Here is an 11,124-nt window from a genome sequence, read left to right on the forward strand (position 1 = left end):
TTGTGTGCTATATTTTTTCCTGACTTTCTGACAGACTTTGTGATCAACAGAACAAAATTGTAATTTATTGGAAAGCTTGCCCAGCATTGTAGCTTTCAAATCACATATGGCGCCTTCGCATCACATCTGGTTGGATGTCAATGACTTCATCAGTTGTCATTGATTCTTGTGTTTCGTGATCAAATGTTATGAGTCTCACATGTGGCACCATATTTGATTGAAAGTTTGATTTGAGAAGTGATATTTTTACTGAAAAATACCTAAATGTCAGTCTGTTCCACATACAAAGTGATCATTGACTTACAACATGATCATTAAAAGACGAGTGTTCCACTGAAAAAAAACAAAAAAACATACAAGACTGGAATGAGTAAAGGGTGAGGTAAAATATTTGTATTATTATTTGTTGGGTGAACAGTTTTTCACCTTATGCCAATATATATATATATATATATATATATATATATATATATATATATATATATATATATATATATATATATAATATATATATATATATATATATTTTACCTTGTGCCTTCCAATTGATTATACAGTTGCATTGACATGCACATTAAGTGTCTTGTCCTCTAGATGTCACTGCTAACCAAGTAAAACCTAATGGTGAATTAGTCTATAGCGCCCTCTGTGGTCAGTGTTTTGTATTGCACTCTGTGAAAGCAACATCAGCCCATTGCCACACAACAATTGTGCATTTACTTGAATATCAGGTTAAGGTGTATAATGACTGGGTGATGTCTCTGTGCATTAATATTAACGGCATGTATTTATTATTGTACAATTCTTTCTTTAGCACATGCTCTGAAAAAAGGGGAATAAAGTCTGAATGTATGACGTTTAATGTATAGTTAAAGTAGGCACGCTTGTGAAAGTAACTGGCATGAGTTTGGTATGTGACTCTATTGTGTGCATTCGACCAATGACAGATGAGGGAGTGTTTGTAGAACTTATTGAATGATTACTTTACCTGAGTGAGAGTCCATCTCTTGTACTGATCCAGGCAGAGGGCCATTTCCCCCCCAAAATGTTCCTTTAACCTGGAGTTAATGGATGTATTTTTAAGAACAGTTTCTGTATTAATGTTTGGTAGTAATTTGAGCATGTTTCTGAGTTCAGTTGACCTTTGGATGGTCTTTTGGTGTTGGGTGTCATTGCACAAGTTATCACATTCATCAGATTTCAGTTTGCGTTAAAAAAACATGAAATATCTGACTTTGACCTTGCGATGCTCACAAAATCAGAGGTCTGACTTGTTGGTCTCACAGGACAGCTTTACCCTTCTCATATTTCTGTTCAAGGCAATGATGTAAAAACTGTTTTTCATCAGTGGATTTTCTCTCTGACAACACATAGACAACAGTGACCTCTGGTCGTTCTTCCAGACTTTTCCTTCAGTGCCCTATATATACTGTGCAGGCACAATGGGAATTGCTCTGGTGAGATCAATCGGACAAAAAGCAGTCATGGAGAGGAAAAGAAAGGTTAGATGACCGTTGTAATTGTGTTGAAGGAGAGTGTGTGCTTGTGTTTGTGTGGTTAGTCACTTTCGTGTGTGTGTGTGTGTGCGTGTGTGTGTATTGAATAGCAGTGAGAGTTGGAAGAGATGCTCAGACAGATTCTTTGGGAACTGATGTGTGTCCAATGGATAGTTTAACCTCACTAAACTGAAGGGAATGCACAATGTCTCCACTAACCTAAAGACAGGGTTTTGCTGCTGTCTGCATTTGAACAAAACTGCTTAAATTTTTTATTAATATTTGTATAACTTTAGATTTTTTTCCAAAACTAAACATTTCTAAGAACTTGGTAGACAGCAACGTTTTTAAAAGTTTTCTTTTCATTAGTGTGAACAAGCTTGTCATTGACCCATATACCAACTCTGCTATATAACATCATAACCTGGGCCCCAGAAACCCCCTGTGGAATCAACAGGCCTCTGACAGGGGCCAGATGTGAATGGGAAATACTTTTTTTTAACCTTTGCTCTGCTATCTCCTTGAGACTGCATGCGAGTTTCTCAGTAGCCACGGCGAGTAGATGTTTTTTATAAATAATCTAACTAGAAACTGAATTTAGGATTTTAAGAACTTTGGAAATACCGGGTACTTAAAAGTGGATTGTTTGAGCCACAGTCTTCGTTCAGACTGGCAGCTAAAATCCGATTTTTGTGCATCTGATTGGAATTTGATCATATTTAGCAAGTGTGAACAGCAAAAAAAAAAAATCATGCAATTTTTAGGAATCTGTTTTGAACTACAATCATGTGGATTTGAAAGCCTATTCAAATCGCATTTCTGGAAATCCGCTTCAGTCTGATTTCCATGGTTTATGTCACTTTTATACGCTACGTCAAATGTTTGGTAACATCCAGAAAAAACAACGTTGTGTTGTTGTTGAAAAGTTCAGATCAAGCAGAAAATTACAATATAACGGAGACATGTTGAATTTTAAGACTGGCGGTGAGGATGACGACCAGAATAAAACCGTAGATACTAGAGCCTGCTACATTTCTGCCGCTGACGACGTAATCATCCTGCGCGGTGACGTGGCTACACATTGCCATGTGTTAAGCAAGACAAAATCTGCATTGCCAACGCCTCCATGTTGCGTTTTTTGTTGTTTTTGTATGCCTGACACAATGTTGTTGCCATTAAATGCAGATAGTCCAGAAAACGATAGAGCTCCACGGGACACACAAATCAGATCCGAACATCTGGATAGTATCCAGATAGTGTGGAAAGTCAATAATTTAATTCCGATTCCAATCGGATACAGAAATAACCAGAATTGGACTGACACTGTGAACATAGCCTTAGCAAGTTAACTTTTGAGATATTTATTAAAGAGTTTTTGCTTTTAAACTGGTATTATTATTATTACAACTATTTATGTCATTTTAATTGTATTTACATTTTCAACTCGGTTGGGTATTTTACAAGAAATCAATAGCCTTCTTTTATTCATGAGAGTGTCATTAAATTGATCAGTAAAAGCATGTTTAATGTTACAAAATATTTATTTCAAATAATTGCTATTCTTTTCAACTTTATTCATCAAAGAATCCTGAAAAAAAGTATCACAAGTTTCCACAAAAATATTGAGCAACACAACTGTTTACAACATTTATAATAATAAGAAAGGTTTCCTGATCACCAACTCAGAATTATGATGATTTCTTAAGGATCCTTTGACACTAAAGACTGGATTAATGGCTGCTGGAAATTCAGCTTCGCTATCACGGGAATACATTACATTTTTATATATTAGAATAGAAAATAATTATTTTAAATTGTTATAATAATTCACTATATTCATTTTACAGTATTTTACATCAATAAATGGAGCCTTGGCGAGCATAAGAGACTTCTTTCAAAACCACTTTTGAATGGTATTGTACAATTACAGTAGGCTACATGTCGGTCAGGTGGTCTCATCCTTTATGAGAAGATGGTTCTTGCAAAAAACATGCAATATGAACCAGAACTTATTTTAGTCAATGGCCTTGCTATGGAACTAAAAATGAATGGATCTTTTCTTATTTTATTAGGCTCATAAAATCTTCATCTAGGCTTCATTCAGCATTCAGCAGTCATTTTGTTTGGTCTCGACATCAAAACTATCCAATCTAAAGACAAAGCAATAATCAAGCTAAATAAAATAAAATCTGTTTTCTTTGCTTATAGCTTTTTTACTGTAACTGGAGAGTTTGGAGCTGGACCATGATGTAATGTGTTGCAATGATATGAATAAGAAGCAGACTAGACCAGGTCTGATGATTGCAATAATAATCCTGCTCTGGTTTTAAAAAAAAAAAAAAAAAAAAAAGGAATGAAAGATGAGAACAGGGATCCATTCATAATGAATGTGTCATTAGGTTCTGTTGATTGGCCATGGGAGCACGGCTCTGTTGCTCCAGTGCTGCTGTAATCCCCTGTTCTCATTAATCATTGTCCTGAAAGAGGGGTGGGGGGGATGAGAGAAACTTGGTGAAGTGGGTGAGAGGGAACACTTTTTGCATTCCTCCTCTTTCTTAAAGCGTGTATGTTTATGCAAGCTCCCCTCATTCCATTCCAACAGCCTCGCCATTCCATATCCCTACACATTAGGTTCATTTTCACTCCTAATTAGCAGGACCTCATGCATGTCTATGAACTCTTTACCTTCCTGATTGGTTTGTCGCGGACATGCCGGCATCTGCACCTCTTGTGGAGCACAAGGCTAATTGAGCTAATCACTCAAGTTAATGAGAGCATTTTTAAAGGTTGGAGGGCATAAGTAAATGAGATGAAGAAAGTGAAATGAAAAAGAGATATAATTAGAATCACAGATGAGTTTACTTGACTTTCAGCCATATGAAGATGAAATGAGTTTTTAATACATTAAAAAGCTACCCAGCTTACAAGAAACTTTCTCAGAATTGTAGCAAACATTCTGGCAAGGTTCTCTCAAAGTTATGAACAAAACATTATTTCTGTAATGTTAATAGAACATTTGTTCAAAGTTATCTGGGCTTTAATAACATTTTCAAAACTTTAGCACAAAAAAAGTTATTTAGATATTGTGGAAGGTTTTTTTTCTGAAATATTTTAGGTAGACTTTCGTCTAACGTTTTTTTTAAAATTATTATTAAAATGACTACTTATTTCAGAATGTTTAGAGAACATTAAAAAAAAAATGTCATTTGCAAAATTATAAAATGGAACATTCTCTTAATGTTTTCTATAGGCTAACGGTCGAATAACCAGAAAATTATTTTGAAACGTGGATGTTTTGAAAGTTATTTCTGACTGCTCTCTGAATATTTTCAAAACTTAAGGGGAACGTAAGCAAAGAACATTAGAACATATTTTTGTTAGCCGAGTATTTAGTGAGACTTTAAAGTACAATATATACAGATATAAAACTTTAATAAGTTGACAACATATGTTTTTACATCGCTTTAACTCATAAAAAAAGTTTAAAATTGTTTAATTTAACCTCCACAAGAGGTGCAATCTGCAACAGACCAATCAGCAAGGTAAACATCAACTTGGATGTTAAGTCATTTCAACTTAAATTACAAGATTCAACTAATTTTTTAAAGTCAGTTTAATGTAATTTAGGTTGAAATGACTTAAACATCCAAGTTGATTGTACTTAAAATGTAAGGCAGCAGCTTTTTTTTAAGTGTAACATTTAAAAATAATAATATGAAGCTAACTGCATTACATGTTTATGTTGCCTCATGAGCTAAATATTTTTTATCTGAGCGTCTCTTTTGCTAACCTCTTAAATTAGCATTCATTTTATTTCATTGTTTTGTTCCGAAAAGAATTTCCTCCGAGTCTCTTGATTACAAATTTACACCACTCTCAATGCTTATTTTCGTTGCCAATAGGAGCCGAGTTATTATCCTTGGTCAGCCGCCAAGACCTCATTGCCTGCCAGTCAAAACAGTTTTCACATGCTCATGGGAAGCCCTACAATAACATCTTATCATTAGAAACGAGCACATAGGCAAGTATTTGGGCCACTTGGCTCCCCTGATGTAAAATAAACATAGGGGCGCTCGGTAAACCTGCGAGCTGATTGAGTCTCAAGTCCTTAGCAACACCGATGGGAATGTACACAGTGATACTATCCACAAGTCGCTCTCTATGCTGTATATTATTCTGTATCTGTGCAAAACGTCTTTTAGAAGTTAGTCTTCATCACCTGAGGATAAAGACCTCAGATGCTCTGTTCAAATATCAGGCTGTTCATGCAGTATTTGGCATTGTGTGCAAAAGCAGCACAGTTTACAATGCCAAGACACAATCCCAAGAGACTGTCCCTGCTGTGTTTACATTGAAGATATCTCCTTTATGCACTCCTGGAACTGGCAGAAAATAGAATATTGTGTTCGATTTTCCCACCATAGTCCGTAAAGAATATATGAACTAAACACCTCTTCCTTATCTCAGATTTGTTTGCCTCTCTGCCAACAATAATGGCATGTTTGCACATTTCCTCTTCCTTGTGACAAGGGAGGACACTTTTGGGTCATTTGATTTTTAACTTAAAACCTCTTCAAGTGTGTGTGTGTGTGTGTGTGTGTGTGTGTGTGTGTGTGTGTGTGTGTGTGTGGGATGGGGGGGGGGCATTATTTACAAAAAAATACTGTTTTTTATTTCATGCTACAGATGGTTACTTGAAGATTAATTTAATTATAATAGTTATAATATTATTAATAATTATAATATGAATTTAATTATATGTACTGGAAAGGGATCAAATACAAAATAATCAATATTCTGCTTAGTAAATAAATAAAACATGAAGCAATCATGCATAACATTGAAATGCAAATCAGTAAAACAATATAGATTAGGCATAGCTGCTAAATTATGCTATAATAATATATAAAGTTTTTTTTAATGTTTTTTTATTTTATTTCCTGCTGCAAGTAAAAGTTGAAAAAAAAGTTTATATATAGGCTATATATATATATTTCTTGATATTAAAATGCAACATCATTTAATCGAGCAAAACCTATCAAATATGTGAGGCCAAACCAAAGAAGCACCATAACACTATTAAATGATTCAAAACCAGCAGTTAATTGGCTGTGTTTTTACACTATTCCTTTCTCGATCCCTTCCTGTCCTGCGCTGATGCAGGCTTAGCCCCCAGCGAGAATCGAGCTAGAAACCTCAATTCGCTGGACAGGTGACACAAGGGAGTGAGGCATCCTAGAGAATATGCAGGCCGGCCTGACGTCTTGTATGTCATTTAATCTGAGGTGAAGGAGTGTGTTTTATCATAGCTTTTAGCTTGCTTTGTTGCAAATACTCTATTCTATTTTTGTTTTGCCTCAGACCAAGGCCAATGTGACCCAAAAATTAGATTCTTAAAAAAAAAACAAAAAAACCCCAACAACAACGGTGGAGCATAGTGACTCATAGCGATTAAGTTAGACATTTTAATCTGTAATTTCGAAGAAATTCTGCGAGCAGTTTATACAGTGAGGTCACTGAAATTTCTAAATTTGGTCTAAATGACAGAAAATAACATTGCATTTATGAGAAATCATAAATTTTATGAGACATTTAAGTGCTGTTCACTGGTCTATTTCCATTTAACTTTTTAAATGGCTTATTTCTTGCTGTCAGGTCACCGTGGGTCCCTTAGTTTATAGTCCGAGACATCGGGTATAGCCCCCTCAGCACACTCTGTAATCTGTCCTATGTGACAGTTGCTAGTTGTAAACGATGTTTGAAACACTTAAGCCCCACCAGGACTGCTGAAGAATTACACAAAGCATCTAGGCAAATAAACAGCGAAGTAGTGGGTCTAGACATCTGCACAATATGAAACTCCCAAAGAGATGCATGTGAAATACAGCAATCTCTAACAACATGATAATCCACAGTACAATTTGTATCTTTAGCAACTTCCACAATAACGTTTTTGCTTCAGTAATAGCTTGTTTTGCCTTTAATGCCACAAACAGAAGGTCTATTTTAAAAGCAGAATTGTGAATCCTTAGTTGGATCTGATACCCAATATACTTGTACAGTATAACGTAATAGTGAAGTGCTCACACATGTTCACAGATGTTGTTAGAATGTGGTTCTGTCCAGATGTCCACACAAACTGTGGGACTCAGTATGACACAACGGCAGCCTCACAGAGTATTTCAATTACGCACAGTTTTAACAAGATTTGATTTAAACTATTTTATTTTTCCACAGAACATTTGTTTTGGACTTGACCAGCAATTTCTGTCTAACATGGTTTCTCAGGTTCTTTCTGTTTTGATAGAGAAATGCATGAACTGAAGTAAATAATGTTTTAGAAAATAATTTAATGGTTCTTCACATGCATATATAATATACGTGTGTGTGTGTGTTTGTATGTATGTATGTATATATATATATATATATATATATATATATATATATATATACACACACAAACACAATCTTCAAAACAATAATATATATATATATATTATTGTTTTGAAGATTGTGTTTGTATATATATATATATATATATATATTAGGCTATATGAGCATTGTTTTGGATTTTGTCCTGAGGGGGGCGCCAATAAACTAACAACACGCTATCAGAGATTAAGGCTTTATTTGTGTAAAATTAACAACTTTTAGATGATGTTTTGAAGATTGCATGATCAAATTATCACCTCTTCACGTTCACCCCCCCCCCCCCTCTCCCTCCCCTCCCCCTTCACTAAATGATTACACTAAATGCATGTGTTAAAATTCCTGCTTTGCTTGGGTGACCAAAAGCTAAACCTGTGCAGAGATCACGCTAAATGTTGAAGACACAAGGAAGCACTCAACCTGATTCCCCTTTCTCAGAACTATTACTCATGGAGGAGTTCCAAAACACAACGAAACGTTCAGTGGAAGAACATTTCTGCTTTGTAAGGATTCCCTTTGCACATGGATTGCCAAAGTGAACACGAGTTACACGCACCAGGGTCAGGAAATGACCAAGGCCACTGGAAGTTCAGTACTGGCCTCTGTGACCTAGAGCTGTCAGATATCTGTATTCACTGTCTCAGTGTGCATGCTAATATAAGTGGTCTTTCATGGGGGGGACTCTGATAATATGAAAAAAATAAAAAATAATATTTGACTGTGTTTGATCACACAGCTTGATATTGTCTATCAAATAATATTCTTTAAAATTCAGAGCATTAATTGTTTGCACATTGTTTTCATGTTTAGAAAACCAAAAATCCATCATAAATAGAAAATCTGCTTCTGAATATCAATTCCTAGGATCATATTCGTATTGCTTCTTCATGAAAGAATTTGTGTCACACAGTAATGCAAGTCATTCAACGCACCGTTTATCTCATGCCACAACTTCCTTCCTACACTGAGCTAACCGAGCTGCATATCTTTCAGCAGAGATACTAGTGATTAGTTACGTAATCTTTCTCATCTGTTTAGCCTGTAGTCACACCCCACCCCTCGGGGCCTTCACTGCGATCTCAGTGCCCTGGTTCATCTGGTCTCCTCTTACTCAAATTACTGATTAAAGTTATTTGCATTGTAAAACCTAATGGAGAAGTCCAACGGCCTATGTGTACAACAAGTACGCTATACAAAAAGTTTCTCTACGTTAGCATTAGTTACTGTGATCATGAACGAACTATGTAAACACATACCAATTGAAGTGTTGTGTATTGTTTGTCTGTGTATTGCGTTACCGAAACTATTGCATACGTATTTTTTTACTGATTATATGATGAAAACACATTTGTGTTTGTGGTTATTACAAGAATTAAACGAGGAACTGTTTGTATAATATATATGTTTGTAAAACATGCACTTTCTTTAGGAATTCCTCAAGATTCTTGATGACTAGAGAGTTAGTTGACATGTAGTTGACAACTAAATGTCAACTCAACTCACCAAGACTAGCTCTGACTATCAGCATCATTCAAACATCTCCCTCCCATGCAGCCCTCATAGACTTTTATATCTTTATCTGCTGTCATACCAAAGCTTAGTCACATTCTTGGTAATCTCTGATGTTTCATCAACATTTGTAAAGTTACAGTGATACGCAAAAAGTGTATCCTCATTTGCAAAATAGTTGGACACTCTTAGAACTGTTCTTGTCAAATGTAACCCTTATGAATCAACTAGGGCATTATATTTATGAAACTACTTTAGTGTAGACTTGGTGACTGTACTGAGGCCACTATACAACAAAACACAAGTCCTAAAGTATGTAAAACAGATAAGTCATGTTTTGATTGATCAAGATAAAGTTGATGCATTTCATGTCACGATATGTACCATTACTGTACCATTTGCAATTGATATGTCTTTGTTTTGACTGCATTTATGGAAAGTTCATGGAAAATATTATTTTTTATAAAAAAGTATGATCAATAAATCATGACAACATATCTTTTTACTATTACTTTAAAGCAACACTAAATAATTGTTTTACCTTAAAATAATGTTTCCAAAATCGTATCAGTTTTCGTCAAGTCGTAACAGAGTGAAAGGCACTTCTGGATTCGCTTTGCGGTCCTATATCTGCTATAACCGCACTATGCAAGTTTGCCAGATCGGGTAGCGTTTCTGTAGTTCGAATGAGACATACAAATGATGCATGATTTCATGAAAGTATGATGTATTGCGACATCAGAAATGAAGAAAAACTAAATAATTTTTCTTCGTTTCTGATGTCGCAATACATCATACTTTCATGAAATCATGCATCATATTCTACCTTGTCTGTGGACATCGTTCATTTTAAAGCCGGTGCTGGTTAAACAGACAGTAGGCAAAATTATTTACGACAGCGGTAATGGACAATTCCGCTTCCAACCTGTAGGGCGACCGAAGAGAAAAAGTTATTCAGTGTTGCTTTAAGTTATACAAGGTTAAAGTAGATTTAAGTAAGTTTGATATAATTGGTTCCACTTTGTTTTGACAGTCCACTTTAGACACTCTACAAACTATAAGTAACTTTGTCAACTAACTCTCATTAGAGTATTATTAATATACTGTAGTGTAGACTGTTAGGTTATGGTTAGGTGTAAGGGTTCGGGTTAGTATAATAAGTTGACGATATTAGAAGATATTAAGCAGACAGTCTAATACTCTAATGATAGTCAGTTGACATGCAGCTGCAAAGTTACTTGTAGTTAGAATGTATAAAGTGGACCATCGAAAAAAAGTTAACAAATATTACACAGTGATACTCGAGAGTTAGTTGACATGCAGGGGCAACGTTACTTGGACCATCGAAATAGTTAACAAATATTATAGTCTACTAATACTATAATTAGAGTTAATTAAGATGCAGTTGCACAGTTACTTGTAGTTAGAATGTATAAATTTGACCATCAAAATAAAGAGTTAGCAAATATTAAGCCAACCCAATCTCATGAAATGTGTCTCTATAGCACGCATTGTGTTTCTCGTGCAATTTATACGCAAAAAAAAATGTTTTTACGTGCATATACGCACTGTAAACCTCTTGGGTAGGATTAGTGGTGTGGGGTACGTGTGTATTATACATTTGGGTAGTGGTGTGGGGTACGTGCGTATGACATGCCATAGTGCAAACTAATTTTCACGTATAAATTGC

The sequence above is a fragment of the Phoxinus phoxinus genome (genome assembly GCF_949152265.1).
Source record: "Phoxinus phoxinus genome assembly, chromosome: 6".
In the NCBI taxonomy this organism is placed as follows: Eukaryota; Metazoa; Chordata; class Actinopteri; order Cypriniformes; family Leuciscidae; genus Phoxinus; species Phoxinus phoxinus.